The sequence below is a fragment of the Aethalodelphis obliquidens genome, unplaced genomic scaffold (assembly GCF_003676395.1).
Source record: "Aethalodelphis obliquidens isolate GAN/ISIS:26980383/991018 unplaced genomic scaffold, ASM367639v1 scaffold8, whole genome shotgun sequence".
Taxonomy (NCBI): Eukaryota; Metazoa; Chordata; class Mammalia; order Artiodactyla; family Delphinidae; genus Aethalodelphis; species Aethalodelphis obliquidens.
In genome coordinates this window covers 21,210,245-21,237,406 of record NW_020837952.1, presented here as the reverse complement: position 1 = coordinate 21,237,406, position 27,162 = coordinate 21,210,245, and positions in this window count along the sequence as shown.

Below are 27,162 nucleotides of genomic sequence, written 5' to 3'. Positions count from 1 at the left end.
TCCCATATTGTCTCAATTAAATACTGAATTTTAGGGCTTCCCTGGTGGCGCAGTGGTTGAGAGTCCGCCTGCCGATGCAGGGGACACGGGTTCGTGCCCCGGTCCGGGAAGATCCCACATGCCGTGGAGCGGCTGGGCCCGTGAGCCATGGCCGCTGAGCCTGCATGTCCGGAGCCTGTGCTCCACAACGGGAGAGGCCACAACAGTGAGAGGCCCATGTACCGCAAAAAAAAAAAAAAAAAAAATACTGAATTTTATTAATATGACTTCCAATATAATCAGGAAAAAAAGAAATGTCTAGTATCTTATATGATGACATTTCTATTGTATATGGGCAATATCAAGTTTTAGAATAATGAAAGTGAGTTTCCCAGTACAATTTTTATGATATATAATTAGTATTCTATAATCTTTGTGTGAAATAAAAGGAATATGAATTACCGAATATAAAAGCAAGTGACAAGAGAAAGACAAACTTTATGGGAGCACCACTGCAGTCTCTGAAGATAAGATTTTTGCAAGTACTAAGCTACAAGATTCTTAGGCACTCATGAATCTCAGGTCTGCAGTGTGGAACAACTGGAAAACAGGAAGCCTATTTTTGCCTGGCTTTATTTACTGACAATTTGTAACACCCAGAATCCTGTGTAGTATTTGTGTATGATAAAAAGTAGACACTGGAAGTGAGGTAGTTCTTAATTAAGAGAGTACTACAGACAAATGTTAGCAAAATACAAGACATACAAACAACAACAACAAAAGTTATGAAAGCTCTCAGATGAAATAGCAGGTGATATTTTGCTGTCTGGGCTTATACTAGTGAGAGAGTCAATGTAGGACACCAGCAATCAGCAGCTCATAAGGCAGACTTTAGCGTAACAGGCCTAGGTCAATCTTCAATATTTTTCTTAATTAGACTGAGTTCTCATGTGATGAAAGTTGAATGTACAAATTGATGTTAAAAACTAAAATGTATAGACATTTAGTAAACTTTATTCAATCAATAAGTTTGAATTTTTTGTTTTGTCTTGCTTTTCAGATGAAGTAGAATCTTGCTTAAGTTCCCAACTGCCTGGGTTTGAATCCTGACTCTAAAATCTACTAGGTCCATGGATTTGGATAATTTACTTAACTTCTGTGTCTCAGTTACCTCATTTGTAAAAAGGCAATAATAGTGTAAACTATCTCATAAGGTTGCTATGAGGTAATCAACTCATAAATTAGTTAATTTGTATAAATTGCTTAGGATAGTGCCTGGCACAAGCAGTCACCATGCAAGTGTATGCTATTATTTTTATCACTATTTTAAGAAATTTTATGAATCTTACTTTGTACCAGGCACTGTAGGAAACATTCTCAGCTCTTCCTAATACCCACTTCTTCCTCCCCCTGAGAAATAATATTGAATTCTGCACCTAACATAATAATCCAATTACTCTTGAAACAGAAAAATAAATGTTTAAAGCCATCAAAAATGACCAAGGTAAGTGTGTGATGTCACTATATAATAGCAAAAGTAAGACTATTGTTAAAATTCTCAAAATTGTCCAAAGTTAGGTTGACATTTAATTCCCTTTCATCCCTATTACTGTGTTTTGTACTTTTTGCTGGTATTATTATCTTCTAGGACCGATGCTCCGTGGTCTACATGGGCTCCTTATATAGAGACAAAGGAAATAATCTAATTAATTAATTAGTATTAAGTGATTTATTGACTTTAGCTTGGTCTTCTCCTACAATATAATTAAGGAATTTTCAACTACGAGAGACATCCAATAGCATTCATTAAAGGATCTTTTACAGTGTATTAGGCTGACCATTCCTAGTGCTCTTTGAAAGCAGACACACACCTATTTTTTGCTGTTGTTGTGTGGCTAATCAATGTTCAGCAACCATTGATAAATGATCAATAAATGTTTGCTGTGGAACTGCACCTTTGTCTTAATATATGTCAATAATAGATATAGATTGTTGTAAAAACCAGGCATAGGCACATTTAAGTTAATCAAGAATAGTTTCCCATCTGAAGAAGTCAGGGTACACAACAGAGAGATTACCAATTGTATCCAATGGAAGTGTAGACATCATGGCGTCTAAAATCCCCAAGTGCCATGCCAGGAAGCAAAGAGTTGTCCATGATAACTTTTTATAAGTGAGGGTAGGTCATACCAGACACCTTGGATGATTAACTTTCTCTTCCAAGCCCAGGCATATACATGTATTTGGGACAGTCCAGCTCTGAGCCTTGGCTGGAAACATGCTATAGACCACCTCATCTGGACCAGGTGCACCTCATAAGAGACTCAGGCCTGAGCCTCCTTCTAATCCAACAAGTTCATCCTCATACTCCTTGTATACCTCAGGAAAAATATATTCCCTAACTCAAATTACAGAACTAGAACAAGGACCAGTTACCCAGATATTTCTGAGAATCATGCTTATACACTTTTATACCAGCCAGTGTATCCTACCCTGTGGTAGTGAATAAAGAGGAAAAATCATAAAGTGATCATTTTCTTAAGTTGGAGATTGTACCAGAAAAATTAATAATTATTTTAATAATGATGCTAATAGTAAATATAGCATCAACTTAGTTTTATTGTGTACAGTGTTAAAAAAAAACCTTTGCTTGTGTTATTTTATTACTATAACACTAACCTGAGCTAGGAGACCTAGACTTAAGGAGTTAAAACGTGGATAATATAAAGGGCAGGGCTCTGGTTGTTCCTGGGCACTTTAACTCTAAGACCTTACTATCACATCTAAAAATGAATCCTGGGCCTTTTAGAGCATTATTGCCAGGCACTCCCACCATGTATCCTATGCTCCTGTCATGATACTGACTGTATCTCAAGGAAATCAGGGAAATCACGTAGGTGATCTCCCTAGTCCTGTGAGTCCAGGAGACTCTGAAGGAAACTGGTAAATTTTTTTTTTTTTTTTTTTGCGGTACGCGGGCCTCTCACTGTTGTGGCCTCTCCCGTTGCGGAGCACAGGCTCCGGACGCGCAGGCTCACCGGCCATGGCTCACGGGCTCAGCTGCTCCGCGGCATGTGGGATCTTCCCGTACCGGGGCACGAACCCGTGTTCCCTAAATTGGCAGGCGGACTCTCAACCACTGCGCCACCAGGGAAGCCCGAAACTGGTAAAATTTATAACCACTTACACAAGCTAAGAATGTCACCGTGTGATATCTGGCACAGAGAGAAACAGAATCAACGTGATTGTGTCATAACTTTGAATCATACCCTATGTGTTAGAGGGCATCTCAACATTATCTTTCAGAATTTTTTCTGAAAGTGTCAGTGCTATGTGTAATTTTTAAAGATTGAATTTCACGGAACTGTAAATGGCCCTTTAAAAAATTACTATTGGGCTTCCCTGGTGGCGCAGTGGTTGAGAGTCCATCTGCCGATGCAGGGGACACGGGTTCGTGCCCCTGTCTGGGAAGATCCCACATGCTGCGGAGCGGCTAGGCCCGTGAGCCATGGCCGCTAAGCCTGCGCGTCCGGAGCCTATGCTCCGCAACGGGAGAGGCCACAACAGTGAGAGGCCCGCGTACAGAAAAATAAATAAATAAATAAAATTACTATTTAGGCTAAGAATTCAAATACTTTTACAGGAAATGCAGGAAAACGGTGTTCTTGCAATAAGAAAGGCAAATGCAGAACCACAATGCCACTTTTCAGCACATTACTAAAAACTCATAGAAATAAATATGTATTCTTGTGGGTCTGTTCTCCTGACAGAAAAAAAAATGCCTAAATTCTACATCACAGCATCACCCCATAAAAGGGATATCAATCTCCACCCTCTGTTTCTGCACCTTCAAAAATTCTGCTGACAAGAATATATTACATGATAGCACCAAATATCAGATAACAATCAGCCTACCTATCAGTCATGAAGTCTCACTGATATGCTTCTAAAACAGATTTTTTCAGGTCATTTTGCCAATAATATTATAAATTGAAATATTAATATGAGGGAAAAAGGTTCTATGCACAATAACCATTAGAATTGAATAAACATTTCATTATACACTTTAGGCTGCTTCTTGCAAAGAATTATGCAGTAAAAATACATTTGATAAAATATTCTAATCTTTCATTCTGTTTCCAGGCCAGTGGTAACTAGTCTTGTATATTTACTGATCGCAATAATAGGTCACAACATGTATTCCCATGCCACGTACTATCAGCAATCACTTAGGACAGCAGCCTCTTCAGTTGAGTAGATGAGACACAGCTGGCTTTGGAGACAGTAGCCAATGATCAGCACGTTTATTGGATCTTCCAGCAGGTAAGATTATTTTAAAAGTTGAACCTGCTGGGACTTGGTTTTCTGAAGAGTCTGTTGTTTTTGCAGTAGTGAATTTCACATTAGTACACAGTATCAAGAAATTCTGACACCTAGATCAGAGGGAGTTAAGTACTCACCAGTAGGGCTTATCGTCAGGGAGCTTGCACTTAACACCGGAGAAACAGAGATTGATAGCCATAATAATGCGGTTGCAGCAAACCAATCCTGGGAGCATATTTTCAGTATTTGGACTTATATGCATTTATTTATTGTATCAGAGTTGGGTGACAAGATAAAGCATCTTCAAATACAACAAAGTGATAAATGAAGTAGATAGTGAAGAATAATGGAGAAAAAGAATAATGAACTAATCAGTGCTTCTTCTCAAATTTCTTAAGCAACACTGAGTCTGGCTGAGAAACAGCATTTTATAATTATGGTAGCCATTGGCTACATATTACTTAGTGTCACATGTATTATTTCTAATCCTCACAAGAATCTATCAAGGTAGTTATACTTTATTTTAGATATGGGAAAAATAAGTCTAAGTTAATTTAAATAACTTTCCCATAGTTAGTGTTTTTTATGACATTATAAAATGGTTTTATGAAACAGAAAGTTCAACTACACCTGAATTAAACAATAAGGAATTTGTTGGCTCTAAAAGTGGAAGACCCAGATGCAGAGTTTGACCTAGAAAGTTAATAAGATAAAGACCCTATTTATTTTTATTTCTCCATTATGTCACCTGCAATTTTGTCTTGGTCCAAGGTTGCTGCTGCTGCAAATGTAAGACAGATCCCAGCAGCAACCCAGGTACATAGGCTTCCTCATCATGTCCACAAGTAATGACAGAGAACCTTGATACAATCAACAAAGTTTTGAGCTTCGCATTAATTGGGGCTTTCTAAACAAATCTGTAAACACAATACTATGCACTAATTGCTAAGACAGCTCTACATGTCACTCTGGCACAGGGAATGGGACTTAAGAACCTACTCCTAGACAAAGACTGAGAACTGAAGTAGAAAAATCTTGGTATTTGTAAGAAATTCCCTAAGTGACAATGAGAAATGCCAATTAACATTGTGAGAAAAAACAAGAGCAGTAAACATTGAGGCTGGAGGTACTGACATGAGCTAAATCATGCGAGGTCTCATAGGCCCTATTAAAGATTTTAGGCTTTGTTCAAATTTAATGGGTAAGTATTCACAGATCCTACATAAAAAAAACCATATGATCTAAATTAGGTTTCAAAATGAGTAATCTGGCTTTTGTGGGGGAACATGATTTCCAGAGAATAAAAGCAGGAAGCCTTATTTGCAGTCTAGGAAACTGATGGTGGTCACTGCGACCACAACTATATCAGTGCAGATAGAGATTAGTAAATTGACTCGAGATATACTTTGTAGACAGAATCAACAGGACATGCAGATGCCTCTGTATATGTTGAATATCATGTACTTTAATTCAAAATAATTAGTGATACATTATTGGGTATCATATTTCCATCCGACAGTATGATGGGTTTCAAAAACTGTCTTCAAAGATAGATAAAAATACCCTTCAGATAACTTACAGTTAGGAAAATAGATAATTAATGAAAAACTATCTTTAATGTGGTCTGGTAAGAAATATAACTAATGGGTAAAAAAAAGTGCAATAGATACAAGTGGAAATAAAGAGAAGTAACAAACTTAGCCCTAACTGGCCTGAGGGTTTGAGGAAAAAAATATACTAGAAAAAAGAAAGTAACACATTATTTACCTAGTTAGAAACAATCATAGATTTCATGCTTATCATCAATGCAAGTCTGTCAAAGGTATACTTCAGCAATATGAAATCTTGAATTCTAACAGATCATCTACTTTTTTAAACAAGGAACATAACCTTTAAGTCACTGTTCCACTTGATGGTCACAGTCCATTTGTATAAACAGACTTGTTTGACCATGGATATAAACACAAATTCCAAAATTGCTTTTCATACATTTCAGGCTGACATTTATTGAACACTAACTTGATGCCAAGGTAAGTCTATTTCAGCCTCAATAAAAACACAATTTATTGCAAACCATCTCTCAACCAGTCACTGTTAGGTGTTCAGCCAGTCATTCAACTAATATTTATAAAACACTTACTGTGTGGGTCAGGTACTTGTGACAACCACTGATGATACAATAATGATTTTAAGAAAAACAGACACATCCCTTGCCATACTAATATCATTGTATACATAAATTAATATGCTATAAAGAAGAGAAACAGAGTTATAAATATTTGTAATAGATCAATTGATTCATAAAAGATATGTGGGAAAGCTCCATAGTTATGATTTCATACAAAACAGTGGAATCTGGTGAACTGAGGGACAGAGAGGAAAGCATAATCAGGCAGAGGGGACAGCACACACAAAATTATATGCTGAGAGAAGACATGGAGAATTTGAGGGGCTGAAAGAAAGCCACTATAGCTGCAATTAGGGACAGTATAATGTAGATGAATTTGGGGAGTTAGGTGGGTGCCAAAACATGCAATTTTAGGCATTGAGGTATGTTGTCTTCACTCTAAAAACAGTGAAAAGCCATTGAAAGGCTTTATGTATTGAAGTGATACATTTTTATTTGATCACATAAAAGATTTCTCTGAGTACAAAAAAAAAAAATTGAAGGGGTAAATATAAGTGTTGTCAGACTTAGAGAAGAAATGATGGTGATGTGGACTAAGGGAGATAGACGTGTTCAAGCTTGCGATATTTTTGAAACCAACAGACTTTTCTAGGGTTGGAATATCAGAAGCGAGGCAGAGGCAGATGTCATAGATGATTTTTCAATTTCTCATTTACATAACTTGACGGTTATGCAGCCATTTGTGAAGAAAAACAGTGGTAAAGAACTAGGTGTGAGGATAAAGATTATAAGTTTAGTTTTTGTCTTTATTATGGAAGAGGGTCTTTGAAATATCCAAGAATTTATTTCAATTAGGTAGTTAAATATTATCTGGAGCTAAAAGGCAATTCTGACCACAGACATCAATTTTTGAGTAATCTACCTAATGTAATAATGGCAGTCATATATGTGAATGGAACTGCCTAGGAGTATAGTCTATCTGTGATCTTGCAACTAAGATTTGACAAGTCTAATACTTTATTGTAGATCATAAAAAATGAGAAGTAGGAATAAAATATGGAGAATTTTAAAAATAAAATATAAAGAGAATGTTTCAAGAATAAGGGAGTGTTCGGCAGTAAAGACACCCACCCCACACACAAAAAACTTATTGAATATAGTGACTTTGGAAGTAATAAGTGAACTTGGGAGAATTTCAATAACAGAGAGATGGGGGCTAGAAGATAGATTGGTGTTGCAGTGAGTGAAGAGAAAGAAAAAGAGAGAAGAAAAAGAAAGAAAAGAAAGATAAAGAAAGAAAGAAAGGGAGGGAGGGAGGGAAGGAAGAAAGGAAAGGAGGGAGGGAGGAAGTGGAACATATAGATAAGCCTTTTGAGAGCTTTGTGCATGAACAGAAATAGACTGAAACTGTAGAGGTATTTGTGGACAAGTAAGATTCTGTTGCCTTCTTTTTCTTTTTCCATTTCCCACAGGATATACTTGCATTGATTTACAGGCCAATGAGAATGATGCAATTGTGAGAAAGATATGGAAAATCAAAACAAGAATAGATGACAGATATCATAATAAGAAAGCAGATGAGATGGGATCCAGAGTAGAGACAAATTATCTTCAAACAGGAGGATGGATTTCATTGTGACATGAGGAAGGAGAGAATGGGAGCAGATGATACTAATAATCATAAAAACATTAATAATACAAGCTAACATGTGACAACTTTACATATGGAAAAAAATAAGGCACAAAAAGTTTTGTGTTTCCCAAGGTCATCTATTTTAAAGTTAGTGGAAAGTTAAAAGTTGGGTATTTGAGGAGAGTAGAATAATGTTGAATAAGACATTTAGAAGAGAGGCAGGAGACGCAGTGAGCTGACCAGACATGTAGTGGGATTACAGAACAGTGTTGGAGACGCCAATTAAGTTTGGTGGTTAAGAATTTATAGTGAAAAATATTCTGTTCGGTTATATGAAAATCTCATGCAGAAATTGGATGATCAGGGTCAGTCCTGGAAAAAGATTATTAGGCTCAAAGGGGATGGAATTTTGCAATATGTGTGACAAAAATTCTGAGAAGGGAGATTTATATATACCAACCATATTATTGATAAAAGTCATAGTGAAATGAATAAAGTTGAACAGAAAAGGAAATGAAGGGGATATCTAATGAATTTGTAGAGAGCAGCAAGTTCAAGGAACTGGAATTCCTGATAAAGTAAAATAAATAAAATAGTTAATGATAAATGATGGAAATGGTTGAATAAGTCATAAGGAAAGGAGACACTGGGCATGAAGTGGGATTACTGCATCAGTGATTTCTGAAGATTGATGAGATTCAGGTTATGAAAAGACTCAAGGTGTGACCATGGAAGTGAGAGACTTAAGTGGAGAAGATAAAGAAGCTCACTGAGTATCAGGAATTTTTAGAACTAAGGAGTTCTAGAGCTGGAAACACTGCACATGAATGTTGACATTAATCCATTTGACATTGGGACTTGGAATAAAGAGAAAATTCTAAAATCTTTGAGGAGTGGAGGAAACAAACTGGAACATCCACAGATGACAGTGTTAAAGAGAGAGGCTGGTACAATACAACCACTTAATCCTCAAAGGATCTGCATTTTCTTTTTGTTTTGAACAAGAATGAAGTACTAGGAGTCTGGAATTATAATGCAGAATAAGAATAAAGCACACTAATTGTTAAGAGAAAAAAAAGTAAACAGGAACAGGCACTATTTATCTGTCAATATTAACCTTAGGGCTTCCCTGGTGGCGCAGTGGTTGAGAGTCCGCCTGCTGATGCAGGGGACACGGTTTCGTGCCCCGGTCTGGGAAGATCCCACATGCTGCGGAGCGGCTGGGCCCGTGAGCCATGGCCGCTGAGCCTGCCCGTCCAGAGCCTGTGCTCCGCAACGGGAGAGGCCACAACAGTGAGAGGCCCGCGTACCGCAAAAAAAAAAAAAAAAAAAAAAAAAAATATATATATATATATATATATAAAAAACCTTAAATTTTCTACCATTTTCCCTGTCAAATGTATAAACCTTCCTTATCTTCTTTTGTATCACTCTTTTTACTTGCCTTCCTCAACAGAAATCAGGCCTCACTCTGAGAATACTATTTGCCTTACAGAGTGCTCATGCCCAGCAGAGTCCAACAGAGCCCAGAAGGACCCAGCAGAACTGCAGCTGAGAAACAGTTTGTTGGGGTAAACCACTGTTTTGTGACTATTTGTTATGCATTATTGTTGCAGTAAAAATTGAATATTTTATTTTTATCTTTTGAGATTATATACATATAAATATGTGTATATATGTATATAGGTACATATGTATGTACATATGCATATTGTGATATACTAGATTACAACGCCTTGTAAAAATAGCTGAACAAATACTCTTTACCAAAACACATGTATGCATCTTTTGATCTGTTTCTTTTATTTATTTATTTTTTTGCGGTACGCGGGCCTCTCACTGTTGTGGCCTCTCCCGTTGCAGAGCACAGGCTTGGGACGCGCAGGCTCAGCGGCCATGGCCCACGGGCCCAGCCGCTCCGCGGAATGTGGGATCTTCCAGGACCGGGGCACAAATCCGTGTCCCCTGCGTCGGCACGCGGACTCCCAACCACTGCGCCACCAGGGAAGCCCTGTTTCTTTTATTTTTAAAATATTTTTCTACAAATATAAATTTCCTTCTTTCCTTTATATTTAAACTTTTTCAAAAACTCAGAATCAGTAAATAAGTTTTTCTTCCTCTGTAAATCTCCATAGGCCTACTCTGTGTTGACAATCTATGCTAAACAATTGATATTGACTAACTACATACTTCTATGAAGAATGACTTTTCTGGAGTAAAGAAATCACAATGCTTATATCCTTGACAAGTGCAGACTTTGCAAAGTATGGAGAATGAAATAAAACCACTTTGCATTAGAATCTGTATATTATTGGTTCCCCTCATTGAATCAGATTAACTTTAATACTTAATTTTCTTTCCAATGCATTAAATAGGATACTTTTAATATACTCTAAGATAAGGAAAATATTAGCTCTGCTTTTATACAAAATTAGCACTTCACTTTTTCTGTTGTATCCAGCTCATTTGATGCAAATTCATGGTATTCATCCACTTGAACTTCATTGGTAACAGTGAGAAATTATTTCTGTTGCATTTGATGGAGTCTAACCACGAGTCACTCATTTTTCTAACGTAAGAGTGACCGGAATGGATTAAAGGAAAACTTCAGACTGTAAGAAATGTTTCACGATTGCTTCTTCCTGACCTGATGACACTGATATATGACTTCTTGGTTGAAAGAAATTTCCTGTTCTCTCTACCCATGGACTTGATGCTCTTCTATATGAAAACATGAGTGGTTAAATGTTAACCTTCCAAAGCTCTGACACCTTGTTTGAGATTAGTGATAGTTAAAACTTTGGATATGTGTTCTCTAAACTTTCAGTTGCCTAACTTTTCTAAAATCCTACATACTTATTTCTCTTTCTTTCATCACCATCTGTCTTGACAAAGAAGAAAATATTTTGGCCTTTCAATGTATTATAATAATCATAGGAAAAACCCATTGATAAAACTTCCATTAAATTATGTTGTGAATAAACAGCTTCAGCAACATCATATTTTTTTCTCTTAAAATACAAAGTATGGAAGAACAATATTTACACTGATACGAGGGTCCTTACACCTTACATTTTAGAGTTTCTAGTCCAATGTGAAGGAAATGCTAAAGACCATGTGGGCAAATATTTTAATTAGCAAGGCAGTGACATAAAACGTAAATGATTTTAACTCTTAGAAGATTCTCGTACACTTGTACTTTGCCAAGACAGAAGAAAATATCATCAGAAGATTAGATTGTTTCATGGTCATTTTCTAGAGTTAATACTGCATATAAACCACTTATGTCTGTGGTATTGATCCCTTGAGTTGATAGAATTCATCTGCCCAGGTAAGTGAATAATTTCTTTCTCCTTCAACACTCCACATTTTTATTTCTTGAATATATACACTTCTTAGGAGAGATTGGCTCTCCTGGGTAGAGAAACCTATATTTTCTCAAGATAAACAAAACCATGCTCTTCATGTCAAGAACCAAAACAATTTTAAAAAATGGATCTAATTTAAACTAAGGGGAAATTATCACTTATTTAGGATGTTCTTAAACACTATCTACATTAAGAGTATTGTGATAAAGCAGTTTGGAATGTATAAGATACAGTTCTATCTCTCCTAATGTGGTTTTTGGTAAAAGAAAATTAATTATACTGTTAATAATCCTTCTGACACTCAAAAAGATGACCTGTCCTATGAAACCCCTTTAGATACAGAGTTGATACAGGGACCTTACAGAAGAACAGTTTAAAACTGACACATTAGATGGGTCTGTTGTCTTGTTAGGTCGCAACATTTTATTAGTTAGGTTAACTCTAGCTACTGTGATACACTAAAAATGGATGAAAGCTTAACATAACAAAATGTTATTTTATGTTCATTTAATAGTCGGAAATAGGTGTTCCTGGATGACAGGAGACTTTCATTTTATGTGTGATTCAAATACTCAAGCTCATTTAACCTTACAGTGCCATCATCTCTTAGGACTACATGGTTACCTGCACCTATTTGGTGGGAGAACTTGTGTGTTGGTGGTGGCTGGGGCACACATATCTCTCTAAAGTCTTGGCTCAGAAACAGGCACATCAAATGTCTGCACACATTTATTGCTAAAATATAGTCACAACTTTCCCACTTAATTTTAAGGGAAGATAGGTATTATAGGCTAGGTTTTTGCCAAAGAAGAAAATCACCTTTCTATTGAAGAGCTAGTAATACCAACCATAATATAGAATTCTCATCTCCAGATCTACTTGAAGATTTCTTTCAACGTATGGAATACAATCAAATCCTCATGCAAGGTAGACAACCCAAAGTACCATCCAATAACTACATCCAGTTCAAAGGCTACTATCTGTTAGTGATGCAGAGTAGGTCCTCAATATACTCAAGATACAATAATGAAGCAGCACTGGAATAACTGCAATAAAAAGTTCTATTTAAAAAAGAAGAGAAATAAATAATAGTGTAGTTTATAAAAATTTTGCTATTCCGCTGGTCAGATACTGTGAAGACACTCCTGGACTAGCTATGGAGAAAGTCATTGATTAGTCCTTGAGTCTTCCCTCTGGGAGGAACCTCCTTGACCATTACCCTTGTTATGTTAGAAAAGGTGGAGGTTCTCAGATTTTACCCCACTTGCCACTTACCAGATAACAAGTAAGCCTGACATAGTATTCTGACAAAACGGCATAGGAGCCCTGGATCAGTCAATCAAAATAGCAGTCATAGCAGCAGTTTTCATCAGTTCTTCATGGCCCAGATCCAATAGGCAATACAACGTGGGTCAGATATTACGTGCACATACAATAGCGTTCAATACAGGAAAGGGACACCAACTTTTAAGAGATGCTCAGGTTTCATGGAGCTGCTAGCACATCCACCCACTATTTCTATCTCTTAGAAAGAGAGAGCTTGCTCATTACCCTAGAGTGTAAGTACCTCTCTGGGAGGGAAACAAAAGGGCTTTATCTTTATTATGCTGGAATGTCTGTTGGGAGGTAAATCACTAATTCTCTCTGGGGAAGGATATACTATCTCTATCTTCTAAGGCTGTTTTCTTTCAAACATGTCCTTTCTCTTAAGTCCCAGACCTTGTAAAAACACATTGTCTCTAACAATTCACCATGGGCACATATGAAATAGGTGTTGGAATTAACTTCCCATGAGACTATAAAGTTTTTGTATTCCATTTCCTATTATGCCAGTTTAGTGCCTTAGGATGTTAAAGCTGGTACATTCAAAAACACTTTAGCTTCAAACCATGGTTTTTTGGAAGTAAAATACCCTAAAATATTTAGTAGGCTTCCAATGTGTTTGCTTCTAGTTAATTCCTTTGGCCTATAACCACACCCATCATTATGTCTTGCATTTGATTTTCCATTCTGCTTGATTTTTTTCACTTATACTATCCTTGGCACTCCTGTACTGGTGGGCTACCTTAAGCCATATAGAACAACGGTGTTTGGTGGTTAGCTAATTACCGATAAACTGATTTTGGCTAAATCTCAACAGGTCCTTGTCTCAAAGTCTTTATCAGTCATATTTCCTACTTTGGTGGGTCCAGAAAGAGTTGTCATCACAAAATTGTGGATTCTTAATATTCCTTAACATCCCTTTTATTTCAGCTTATAGATGGTTCAATTCTGCTTGAGCTGATCTTTTTCTTATAATGTCTTACTATAAGGTTCAAAGAACAACTAACCCACTGTAGTAAACTAAGTCTGCTTAAAATTTTGCCTGGAGCTACAGTCTATAAACTGAAAACAAAAACCAGTAGGCAACTTCAGGTGACAAAGAATGTAGTTATAAGAATTGTCCCTGCTAGAGAATGTATAGCATTGTAGGCAATAAATCTTAAAAACCTGTTTTCAAGTTCCTAAGTGATAAAAAAAGACTTGCCTTTAAAAAATAAATAATTAACTTTGCATAATTCTAGAACGTTAGCTTGATAATGGCAATATTTATCTTTGCAGTTTGTAATTGTTTTCACATGCACTAAAATGCTTATGATATTGTCTCTCTAGCTCACTACTGTATTCCCAATACCTACCAGTGTGCCTACCACATAGAATAAGACAGTAAGTACCTGAAGAATTAAAGAATAAATGTGGGTAACACTTTCAACAACCTTGTAGCATAATCAGCAATTTAAAGGTTCTGCACATGAAGAAACTGGGAAATACAAGATTAATTGATTGTTTAAAGTGAAACAGGTACTCAAAGAAGCAGTAAAGTCTAATTTACATGAATGAAAACCCTGTGTTATTGGTTATAAAATATGGCTATAGTTGAGATAGAAAGAGGTTACAAGAGTATATACATGTATGAACATTCTAGATATAATTAAATAGACTACATGCAAATTATTAGGAAAAAAGCACATACAAACTGTACTTAGAATTATGGAGCTGAAAAAAACTCTAGATGGCATCTAGCCTACCTATTTCATCTTACAAAATGAAAAGAAAGTATACATAAATATGTATAGGGACTTCCCTGGTGGCGCAGTGGTTAAGAATCTGCCTGCCAATGCACGAGACACGGGTTCCAGCCCTGGTCCGGGAAGATCCCACATGCCATGGAGCAACTAAGCCCGGGGACCACAACTACTGAGCCTGCGCTCTAGAGCCTGCAAGCCACAGCTACTGAAGCCCGCACACCTAGAGCCCATGGTCCGCAACAAGAGAAGCCACCGCAATGAGAAGCCCGCACACCACAACGAAGAGTAGCCCTCACTCGCCGCAACTAGAGAAAGCCAGCACGCAGCAATGATGACCAACACAGCCAAAAATAAATAAATAAATAAATTTATATTTAAAAAAATGTATAAAAACTTGGAACTAGCCTATTTATATATGTTTAGCATTACTACATTCATCATTAGCCAGTTTAATTACAGTAACTGATATATCCAAGTGTGATATCACTCTCACAGAGCAGATGACACTTCCAGGTAGAGCAATCAAGCTCAAGGCACGTATGCCAGTGGCACTGTCACTCTTTTTTTTTTTTTTGAAACTCTTGTACTCAGGTTGTATACAAAGTTCATCTTCAATAAAATGAAGTGATTGGATTGGTTGTTTCAAAGGTCTAGCAAATTTTAAAACTCAGTGATTCTACTTGGAAATAATAGCTGCATATATGCCCTTAATAGTCATTGGTTGGAACCATGTTTAACAAAGTAAAATGTAGAAATATTTCAAAGATTAAATGGATGAATTTTTAATAATTACTGTATCTGGAAATAGTCACATACTCTGAACTTGGGAATTTAAAAATAAAATATGTGCTCTTAGGCTGTGTAACAAGAATAAGTGTTCACTACCTCTGTAAGGACACTTAGAATATTAATAGAAAGGTAACTAAATATAGTCTTGTTCTATTGCTTCCATGTGTAATTTATTAACAACTGAATTTAATAAATAAAAATAACCAAAGGATTACTAACAAAACTGAAGTAGATCCTATGTTTTAGTGTCTTTTTCTCCTAGCAAAATTTTTGAAGTATTAATTTCTTATATTTTTGTCTATACATTTTTACTTTACCAAATGAAAGAAACAACAAATAATTACTTAAGGCAAAATTTTATGAAGAAGATGGAAATATCAATATAGCAGCAATTTAATAACTTACAAAAATAACATTTCTAAGGCCCAATGATACAACTAAATATTATACCCTTATTCTGATTATAAGAATCAATCTAGCACTGCAATAAGAAATTACCTCTAGTGTCTTTTTTTTCTCCATAAATGCTTTTGGAGTAGTTTTAAACTCTCCAGTGGAATCTCCATCATTCTTACCATAATGATGGCAAATGCAATTTTTATAAAGAAAAATACCAATGTATGAGTTTTATGGCTCCAATAGTGAAATTGTCTTGGGGGCTACTGTGGGAGCAGTATCCAATGCATTTTTTAGAATAAAAATGCTATATTGCTCTTCATCAATATGCCTAGATAAGCCACATTTAATGTTAATTTGATATTAATGAAACACTACTAAAGAAATGTAAGGAAATCATATGTTTTATTAATGAAATGTAGTTTATTCTCTTAATGCAGAAAAGAGGCATTAAAAGATGTCTTCTAAGAGCATAGGCCTTGAGCAAGACTGCCAAGATTCAAATCCCTACAATTACGTACTTATCATATGAAAATAGTTAGGGCTTTATATCACTTTGCACCTCAGATTTCCTTATATATAAAATGAGAATAATAAATGTACCAACTTTATAAAATTCTAATGGTTATATGGTTTAAAATAATGTCTAGTACATACTAAATACTTCATAAATGTTAGCTGATATTATGATTGGTGTGTCCAAAAGGAAATTAAAAAATAACGTTTCTGAAATATTTTCATTAATCTGCATCCCTTTTTACATGTGGCATTCCTTAATGGAAAGGAAAAAAAATAAACGTTCCTTTAAAGCAGTTGTCTTATATTTGGAAAATATTTAACTCACAGAAAAATTGACCTACTTTATGTAGTATTAATCTTAAAATGATTAAAGGAATTTGCAAAGACAAAATCTTATTTGATATTTACTTTTAATAGCATGAAGGATCATTTCAAAACTATGAGCATTCAATATCGTATTATTATAGTATCTAATCAAACTTGATAGTTACAAAGATAGTGACATATATGAGAGGGTAGAATTGTTAGCAAAGTTGAGTGATGGGGTGTATACTGTTCTTCCTCATTTACAGTTGTGTCTTGAAGGAGCAGTTGGAATTAGCCCAACTATAAAAAGCGGAAGGGTTATAATATAGAATATCCTAGGCAAAGAAAACCTTCACAAGGTAGGATGTGCAGGGAATTTTAAGACATTTGATTACTGTACAAAGACATGAGAGGGTGGCAGAGTTTTGAGGGTACTGAATGTCATCCTAGAGAAATTGGGCACGGTCCTGTGAAGGAACAAGTTTGAAGGACTGGTGTGTCTTTTGACCATAGGACTTAATCAGAAGCATCTGTTCAGAGTTTTATCTTCACCTTTTTACATATTATTTCCTGAAAAATTGTCCTTGAAATTTACCAGCATTCATCTCAGTCCAGATTTGCCCAATAAACATGTCTTAACAGTCATGGCATAAACACATAGGAAAAGAACCCTTAAAACCAATTAGATATTTGTTACTGCTCAGAAATTCGCAGACTAACAGATAAAACTGTATTAACTAATATTTCAAAATAAAATGATAAAAATGGCTAAAACTCATATTCCTCTAAGAAAAAGATGCTTAATGGAATTTTGCATCCATGAATGGATGAGCAAAAGAATTAAAATTTAATTGCAATTTTGAATGAGAATAGCACAGTTAATATCGGCATTTTTTATTTTAAAGAGATTTCATTTCTTTTTATTTTGTGTCAGCTTTGTCAGGGTATAACTGACAAGTAAAAATTGTATGTATTTAAGACATACAATGTGATGATTTGATATAAATAGAAATTGTGAAATGATTAGCACAACCAAGCTAATCAGCACATCCATCACTTCACATAGTTACTATTGTGTGTGTGGTGAGAGCACTTAAGACCTACTCTTGTAAATTCCAAGTATAAAATATCGTATTATTAACTACAGTCACCATGCTGTACATTAGATCCTCAGAACTTATTCACCTTGTAACTAAAAGTTTGTGCCCTTTGATCAACATCCCCCCATTTCCTCCACTTTTCAGCCCATCACAACCACCACTCTATTCTGTTTCTGTGAGTTTGACTTTTTTAGATTCCACACGTTAAGTTCACACAATATTTGTCTTTCTGTGTCTGTCTTATTTCACTTACTAAAGTGTCTTCCAGGTTCATTCATGTTGTCACAAATGGCAGTATTTTCTTTTTTATCTTTGAATTATATATATATGTGTGTGTGTGTGTGTGTGTGTGTGTGTGTATGTATAAACCATATATATACATATCCATATCAAAATTCCATTTTTCACAGAAAAAAAAAAGAATCCTAAAAATCCATAGGGAATCACAAAAGACCCTAAATGGCCAAATACTGAGAAAGAAGAACAAAGCTGGAGGCATTCCACTTCCTGATTTTAAATTATGTTACAAAGCTATAGTAATCAAAACAGCATAGCACTAGCATAAAGCCAAACATATAGACCAGTGAAATACAACAGACAGCCCAGAAGCAAACCCGTGCATATACAGTCAACTTATTTTTTGGATAGTTTGTTGTTCGTGTATAGAAATTCAACTGATTTTTGTATTCTGATTTGTATCCTGTAACTTTACTGAATTTATTATTTCTACCAGTTTTTTTGTTGTTGTTTTTTGGTTTGGGGGGTTTTTTTTGGTGGAGTCATCAGGGTTTTCTACATATAAGATCATGTCATCTGTAAATAAAGACAGTTTTATTCCTTCCTTTTTGATTTGGATGCCTTTTATTTTATTTTTTCTCTTGCCTAAATGCTCTGGCTAAACTTCAAGTACTATGTTGAATAAAAGTGGCAAGAATGGGTACCCTTGGGCTTTCAGCTTTCAGCTTTTCACCTTTGAGTACAATGTTATGGGCAGGCTTGGAATATATGGCCTTTATTATGTTGAGGTACATTTCTGCTATACCTAATTTGTTACGACTTTTTTTTATCATAAATGAATGCTGAATTCTGTCTATGCTTTCTTTACATCTATTGAAACAATTATGTGATTTTTATCCTTCATTCTGTTAATATTATATATCACACCCTATTTGTGTATGTTCAACCATCCCAGGGACAAATCTCATTTGATTATGGTGTATTATCCTTTTAATGTTTCATTGAATTAAATTTGCTAGTATTTTGTTGTGGATTTTTGCATATCTGTTTAACAGGGATATTGGTAATTTTCTTGTTTTGTCTTTATTTGGATTTGTTATGAGGATAACACTGGCCTTGTAAAATGAGTTTGGAAGTGCTTCCTCTTCTACAGTTCTTTGGAAGCATTTGAGGATTGGTGTTAATTCTTTAAATGTTTGGTAGAATTCACCAGTGAGGACATGTGGTCCTGAGCTTTTTTTCTGTTGATGGATTTTTGATTACTGACACAATCTATTTACTCGATATTGGTCTGTTCATATTTCCTACTTCATGATTCAGTCTTGGTAGGGTATATGTTCTAGTAATTTATTCCTTTCTTTTAGGTTAGCCAATTTGTTAGCAAAGAATTGTTGATAGTAGTGTCTTATGATCCTTTGTTCTTCTATGGTATCCGTTGTAATGTCTTCTCTTTTATTTCTTATTTTCTTTATTAGAGACCTTTCTCTTTTTTTTCTTGGTTAATCTAGCTAAAGTTTTGTCAATTTTGTTTTTATTTTCAAAAAACCAACTCAGTATCATTGATTTTTCTATTGTCTGTCTAGTCTCTATTTTATTTATTTCCACACTAGATTTTCTCATTTCCTTCTTTCTGCTATATTTGGGCTTAGTTTCTTTTTTTTTCTAGTTCTTCAGGTGTAAATTTAGGTTGTTTATTTGATTTTCCTTTTTTCTTAATATAGGCATTTATAGCTATAAACTTTCCTCTTAGAACTGCTTGCTCTTTCCTATAAGTTTTGGTATGTTCTATTTCTACTTTGGGTTGTCTCAAGCTACTTTTTGATGTCTATTTGCTTTATTGTCTGACCCATTGATTGTTCATCAGTGAGTGTGTTGTTTAATTTCCTCATATTTGGGAATTTTTCAGTTTTACTCCTGTCACTGGTTTCTAGTTTCATACCATTATGGTAGGGAATGATACTTACTTGGTGGTACAACATTTGCCTGATTCCTCATGATCTATGTAGCCTTGCGCTGGTATCTGTGCATTTGAAGGAGCAATTGCCTTTTCCAGTCTTTACATACTGATTTCAGCAGGTAAAGACCTTCTCTTGCTGGTTCCCTAGGCTGATGGGATTATATCTGCAATCATAGTCCATTTGGGTTGAGGTCAGATCATGTGGCTACTGCTGGGTATTTAGTGGGTTGGCAAGACTGTTGCCAGGGCCTTGGGCAGGCATGGATTCTGTCAGGTTCCTGGGCAGACTGAACTGCTTCTAGGTTCCTGGTCAGCAGGGCTGGTGCCGAGACAGGAGTCTGCTTCAGGGTCTGCATTTGATGGGCTTGTTACCAGGTGTGTGGATGGATGTGGCTCCCACCTGGCTTCTAGGTAGGTTCTCGCTGGGTCATTGAGAGGGTCCTTTGGCAGGCAGGATAGGACCTGGTTTGTGGCTGAGAGAGGCAAGAACCAAGACACAGGGCTACTTCAGGGTCTGCATCTGGGACTGGGGTCTGCAGACCTGCTTCTGGGGCATGGATGCGCATGTCTCCTGCCAGTTCCTGAGCAAGCAGGACTGTCCCCAGACCATGGCTAAGGGGGGTTGGAGTTGAATCACAGGACTGCTTCAGGATCTTCAGGTGGAACAAGGTTAGTGGGCCAACCTCCGGGGTAAAAGATGGGCATGTCTTCCACTAAGTCCCTAGGCAGGCAGGACCACTCCTGAACTGAGGTAGCTGAGGTGCTAGAGCTGGGTCTTGGGCTGCTTCAGAGTACAGAGCTGAGACCAAGTTTGGCAGGACTATTACCTGAGGCTCAGGTCGGTCCAGATGGTGCTGGTGGCAGGATCAAAACCCAAACAGGGTTGTAGCAAAGTCCACACAGAGATGGGGATTTTTCCAGGTCTGTAGCTGGGACCACGGTTGGCCAACCTGTCAACTGGACGTGAGTCTGACTTCTCAAAACTGCCCTCCTTGGTCTTGATCTCCACCAAGGTTTAGCAACCTTCTTACCTAAATCCCAAAACTCTCACAAAGGTAGGTTTGTCAATAGATGACTGCCACATTATTGTTGCTGTGTGTGGGACAATCATAAGAGGACCTTTTATCCTGCCAGTTTACTGACATCACTCCTAATTTTTTAATATGCAAATTTGATTGAAGTCACTAAATAAATGCAATAGAAGATACTTCGTCACTTTAGGCACATTTTTATTAGCTCTTCATACCAAATTTCTTAATTGTAATATAGAAATTTTTTAAAAATATTGACATTCCTTACACAGTATGGTTTGTGAATTAAGTATAAGATTAATTAATATTTGTAAAGAGTAAAGATTCTAGAAATTATTATACTTCTATAGTCACTAAAAATCATTATTTTCTGGTGTTTTCTTAGCAGGTGTTTGTATCTCTTCATTAAAAAATATTATCAGTTAAAGCATATTCTCAGAGGTTTTAACAGAAGCTTTGAAACCAAAGCTTTGATACCAAAATCCACTGGTACCAAATTACCTGTAATGTTTAACTGTCAAGGTTAATTACTTAAATTCAGCTTTTCTTGCAACAATTCTGGTAAGAAACAAATTGATTCAGCTGAAGCAATTAACATTTTAACAACAGCATCAAATACACAATAAACAAACAAATAATTCCCTAAAATCATATTATTTTTAGCTTTAAAATTATTACACAAAAACAAGTAAAAAACTGAGTGGTGTTCAATGTGATCTGTGAACATATTACAATCAGTTCTATTATAAGACATTTAAAAATTATCTATATTTTCCTGAGAGCAACCATATCCACATTCTCTAGAACTTTGTTTAATATTTGGGAGGTTAGATAAACTGATCTTTAAGTCTCCTTCCTTCTAAAAACTCCATGATTTTATCCTCTTATATTTTACTTATTTTGTTTTATTTTGCTTTTCCATTATTTTTTCAATTCCTACTTTCACACACTGGTCAAAGAGCTTACTGACAAAGGTTTTCATTTTTCTTGGCATTTTCAGGGTCCCTATATATGTTCCTACATTCATTTCTCTCTTGCAAATATCGTCAAGTCTGTACACTAGTCATTCGGAAGGAATTCCTTAAGGTCACTGACATGGTAGCTAGCTAAGAGCATTCTTAAATTTGCTCTATACAGTACTTGACAATATTTGCTGAGGTACCTGGTTTTGCATAAATTCATTACAATTTTCCATCTTTCTTCTTAAGCTCACAATAGTTATCTAATCCACCATTGTTTCATTTAATGTACTTTGCTTCTGCATGGTTTTTGTCTTGGAAGTATCTAATATGTCTATGTCCATATTGCCAAGTAGCAAAATCACTTTGTATTCAATTTCTCCTTCCAGATGCTATTAATTCCAGATTCAGATGGAATACTTCCTTTTACTGAACCACATGAGACCATTTACTTTGTAACAGCTTTTCTTTTTAAGGCTTAACTTCATTTTATATATTTGGCAATGACAATTCTGTCCTCAAAAGTCTTTAGCTTATATTATTTCATTGTTTGGGCTTTCTTAACTTGGATCTATGTTAAAAACGTGACTTCTTTTTTACAAAGTGAGATAATTCTAACTCTACCTAAATGATCATATTTCGATTTTCCTTCATAACGAAAATGAGAAATGAGGCATAGAAGTATCTGGGTAATGAACTGAATATTAGTTTAGTTCTTCAATAGGCAGTGAATTAGTAAGAGGACATGTATTTACCATGGGTTATATTTTAAAATGCTTATTATTACCCCTTTCTTAAAAAATTCTAAATAAACAGCTCTTTTATTGAAGAAGTTGTACTGTCATAGTTTATTAAACTTTAAGTCCCATGTAACAGCCCACCTTAAACAAATTATATGTTTAAAAAGAAAAAATGGTTGATTTTAGCTGCAGTTTCTATTAGCTTAGCAAAGAGATGGGAATAACAGGAGTTGAATAAGACAGTTTTTGGTGTAGGAGACAGATTGACAGAAGGAGTGACCAAGGTAGTAAACCACGCTTAGATGGAAAAGCTGGTGATGAGCGTAAGATATCTAAGATAATGGGATCAACCAAAAGGATCCTCAAAATTCAAGCACACAAGCTATTGCTGTGAACAGTCCTATGAAAATGCCTGGATCCAAGCTAGTAGAAAACAGAAGAGCCACTCTAGAGGCAATCTGGAGTGGGTATGGAGAAGGTGCAACAAATTATCTATGGCATTGTTCTTAAACCTCTTTGCCTTATTAGCCTCTGGCGTTTGAGGATACCCACATATCAAAAGGAGGCTAACAAATAAAATTAAATAAATATATTTAAGAAAACATCTGGATGCTATGTTACTCAAGATACAATGCTCAACACTGGCACAACACATTGTGTAATCAAAACGTTAAGTGTCCTACCACTGTTGGGCCCCCAGGAAATACTTCTTCTCATCTCTTGCCACCATGTCTGAATTCCAAGAAGATTTGCTGGTTGTTCCACTGCTGTCATAGAAAGAGACAAAGTTTAATTAAGAAGAAAGACAAATTAATAAGTTTGACAAATTTTTCTCAGATTGCATGAATATAATAGTTCCTTGCAAAATAAATTTTTATAAAAATTTGAATAATTTGAGGTGAATTAAAAAAATTTACATCAAATATAGTACATGTGAAATATATGACTAAAGTAGCCTTCCAATATTCCCAGAAAATTTGAATAAGAAAAAAAAAACATTTGTATGTCTATGAAAAAGAATCATTTCCAAAATAATGATTTATATTCAGATGATTTTCTGGCCATTTTCAATCAAGGTAAATTTTCTCGTTAAAATTTTTTGAAAAAAATTGAAAAATAAATTGATTTATTTCCTGATTTCTTTATAACACTGTAGCTTGAAAATATTTAAAAGAATTCAAGAAGTATTGTATGAATTTATACATTGCATGAATAAACATGATGAAATTAAAATATTTTAATAGCTTATGTGATGATAATATTTTATTATATAAGATTTCTTTACAATCATTGAATATTATATCTGTGGTTAATGTCTGAATCTTAGTATTCCTTAAAGAATTCTATTGATAATTCCAGTTTTTCCTGTTTCAACGAAGTGTCTCCAAACTTGAACTTACTAGACTATCAGACTTTTAAGGACTCAGGAAACATATAAGTTTGCATTACTGTTAGTTGAACACAAATTATCTTAAAATATCAAATGTAATAATGTTAATATGATTTATCTTAAATATCAATATATAACAATATATATTTACACATATTTATAATTTATATTTTATTATTCATTCAGACATCATTGGCTCATCAAAGAACACTAATACATGAACAATAACATTTAAATGTAGTTATATCTGATATTTTGCTGACTTTCAGTGATAAATATAGTTTTGCATATATTTTTCAATTTTGTTTTATAGAGGTGTACTTTTCAAGGTAAGAGGATAGATGACATATTATTTAACAATTTATTAGCTTCATTCATAACTTTTATGTGAGTTTGCATTTGTACTCGCCCAATGCCCTGAGGATATTAGGGGTAGGCCTGGTTATCTGAAAGAGTAATTTCTTTTGTTAGAAGTTTTTAAAATAGATTTACTCACTCTTTGGTCACTTTTTTTACATCAACTATTTATGAATAAAAACAACCAAAATGAAATATGTTTTAGAGATATAATCATGGTTCACATTTTAATGTTTTCTCTCTTATTCACTTCACCAATTTTCACTTCCATATGAAACTCATATCCTACAATATTAGGATGTATTCCAATTTTTTCCTATGTTCCCACTCACTCTGTGAGTAAACTGGCCCAATTTTTTTTAACCAAATATACATGAATTACAAAATATTTGCTGTATCTCATTTAAATTAATTGATGCAAAATTATATCACATTATAAAACAGTGGTATCAGTTATGTCCACTGCCTAAATATATTTTTCTAAAAATAATAAAATTTTATGAAATAATAATGGTGTTTGATAATTTGGAATCATATCCCTGATCAAATAAGGTTTTTTGTTTTTTACCAAGTTAAACCAATTATTTGGGGTGTATAGCTGGCTATGAAAGATTTGAAGAAAAATCTTGACATACTGACACTAAGTATATCTATATGTATTAGCACATAAAATCAGAAGTACACTTTCTGCAAGTAAAGTGTGATACCATAAAGTACATCTATAATGATAACTTGAACTGTGGCAACTTTCATTTTCTTCTGATAAAACAAAGTAATAGTTTCAATAATTTAATAATAATAATGATAGGTGCTAATGTCAATTTCTATCCTACAAATGGATCCCCTAAACTCAAATTTAAAATATGCTTTCCAATTTAAACTGGAAATGTATTTTTTACAACATTTTAAGAGAACACAGTTGATGCAGCACACATACATTTTAAAGCAATACACACACACTTTAAAGTTTGCAGTGCATTATCACTCAAAATCTAACACTTTGTTATTGAATCTAGGAATGGCTTTCCAAACTCGAGTTTCATGCTGCAGTCAATGAAACAACCACTGATTCTTTAAAAATTAAAACAAGAACATTTTTATCATTCGGACATTTAATTAGAACTTCAAAAATAGATTAATTGTAATTGAGTAAGTAATAAAATATAGCTTGGCATTTTTTAGAGCAATCTAAATTAACATGGTTAAGTTACTTTATTTTTTGGTTAGTAAACTTAGTCCTTCCCATGTCCTTAGAGTTGAAAAGCAAATAATCTGTAAAAATAGATGATCTTTTCTTCCTTAACCCCCTTGAAATTGCAAAGTCTATTAAAGCAGGTTTCACTTTTTATAATAACTGCACTTTAAAATGAACTTTTAATATACGTTTTTATTTCTTTCCTTTGCCTACCAGAGATACATTATATAACATCGTTTTTTCTTATCCTTCTTGTCTTGGTAAACAGACTATAGAAAATTTTAAATTAGCATAACTGTATTAATCTTTAGATAAATACAAAAATTAATGTGAATGATAAATATATGTATATAAAATATGACCCAACTGATTTCTTGTTTAAAATATCTTTTGGCCAATAGCTGCTAATCCTGCTGTTGCTAACCTTCATTCATTCAAACAAATTTATCAGTGCTCTACTATATTCTAAGCCCTGTTCTAAGTACAGGACACAACAAGACAAACTTTGTCTCCGAACTAAGGAATACACATTTTGTTTGAGAAGGGGTGGATGGACTACAAACAAGAAAAAAAATCACACACAAAACAACATAGTATCATCTAGGGATACATGCTTTGATGAAAATAGAAGAGACTATTATGATATTAAGTAAAGGGGGGAAGTACCTTTAAATATTGGGAGGAGTATTACAAGCAAAAGGAACAGAAAATACAAATGCTCTGAGTTATCTGAAAGAAAACCAATTATAGTGGTAGTGACTAAGGGGCAGAAACAAACTAAGTGTTTGTGAGCCACTGCAAGGAATTTAGATGTTATTATAAGTGTGGAGAAAAAGGTTCTAGAAGGTTTTAGACTCTTGAATGTCAGAAATTTCAAATATTTACTCTGATGCTTGGGGAATGGAGAGAGAAGGGTGCCTACGGAGGGACCAGAAGGAAGGCTATTGGCACAGACTGGTAGTCTGGTCTAGAGATAATCATGATCAGGTCAAAGATGTTAATGGTACAGTGGGAGAGAAGTGAAAGCATTTATAATATATTTTGGAGACAGGTCTGAAAATATTTGCTAAAAGAAAAAAAAAAAACACAAACATCAACAAAGATTCTCAGGAAGTTGGTTTAAGCAGCTGAGTTAGTTTTGGTACCATTCACTAAGAAAGGGAAGCATAAGACACAACACATTCGGGAAAGAATATCAAAAGCTCCATTGGGATGTCTTGAGTTGGACATGCATATTATCTAAGTGGAGATGTCCAGTAAGCTGTTGTATGTATGAGTCTGGATTTCAGGTGAAAAGTTAGGATTGGAGATAGACAATTGGGAGTCTTAGCATATGGATGTTACTTATAGGCATGGAACTGAATGAAGTTGCCTGAGGAGGGTATATTCAGAGGAGAGAAGTGAGTATGATGACTTAGCTCTGAGACACTTAATCACCTAGAGTCAAATGGCATAAAAGGAGGATCCAGCATCAGACACTGAGATAGAGTGGGCAAGAAGGTAGGAGAAAATAGAGTGTAATAGAAAAAACAGAATACAAAGGAATAAATTAATTTAAGAATAGTAAGTGGTATTTTATACTAAATGCTGTTAAGATAGCAATTAAGATGAGAAGAGAAAAGCAACATTTGCCAAGAAAGAAATTATAGGTTTCCTTGACAAAAGTAGTTTATCGTAGTAGCAGAGA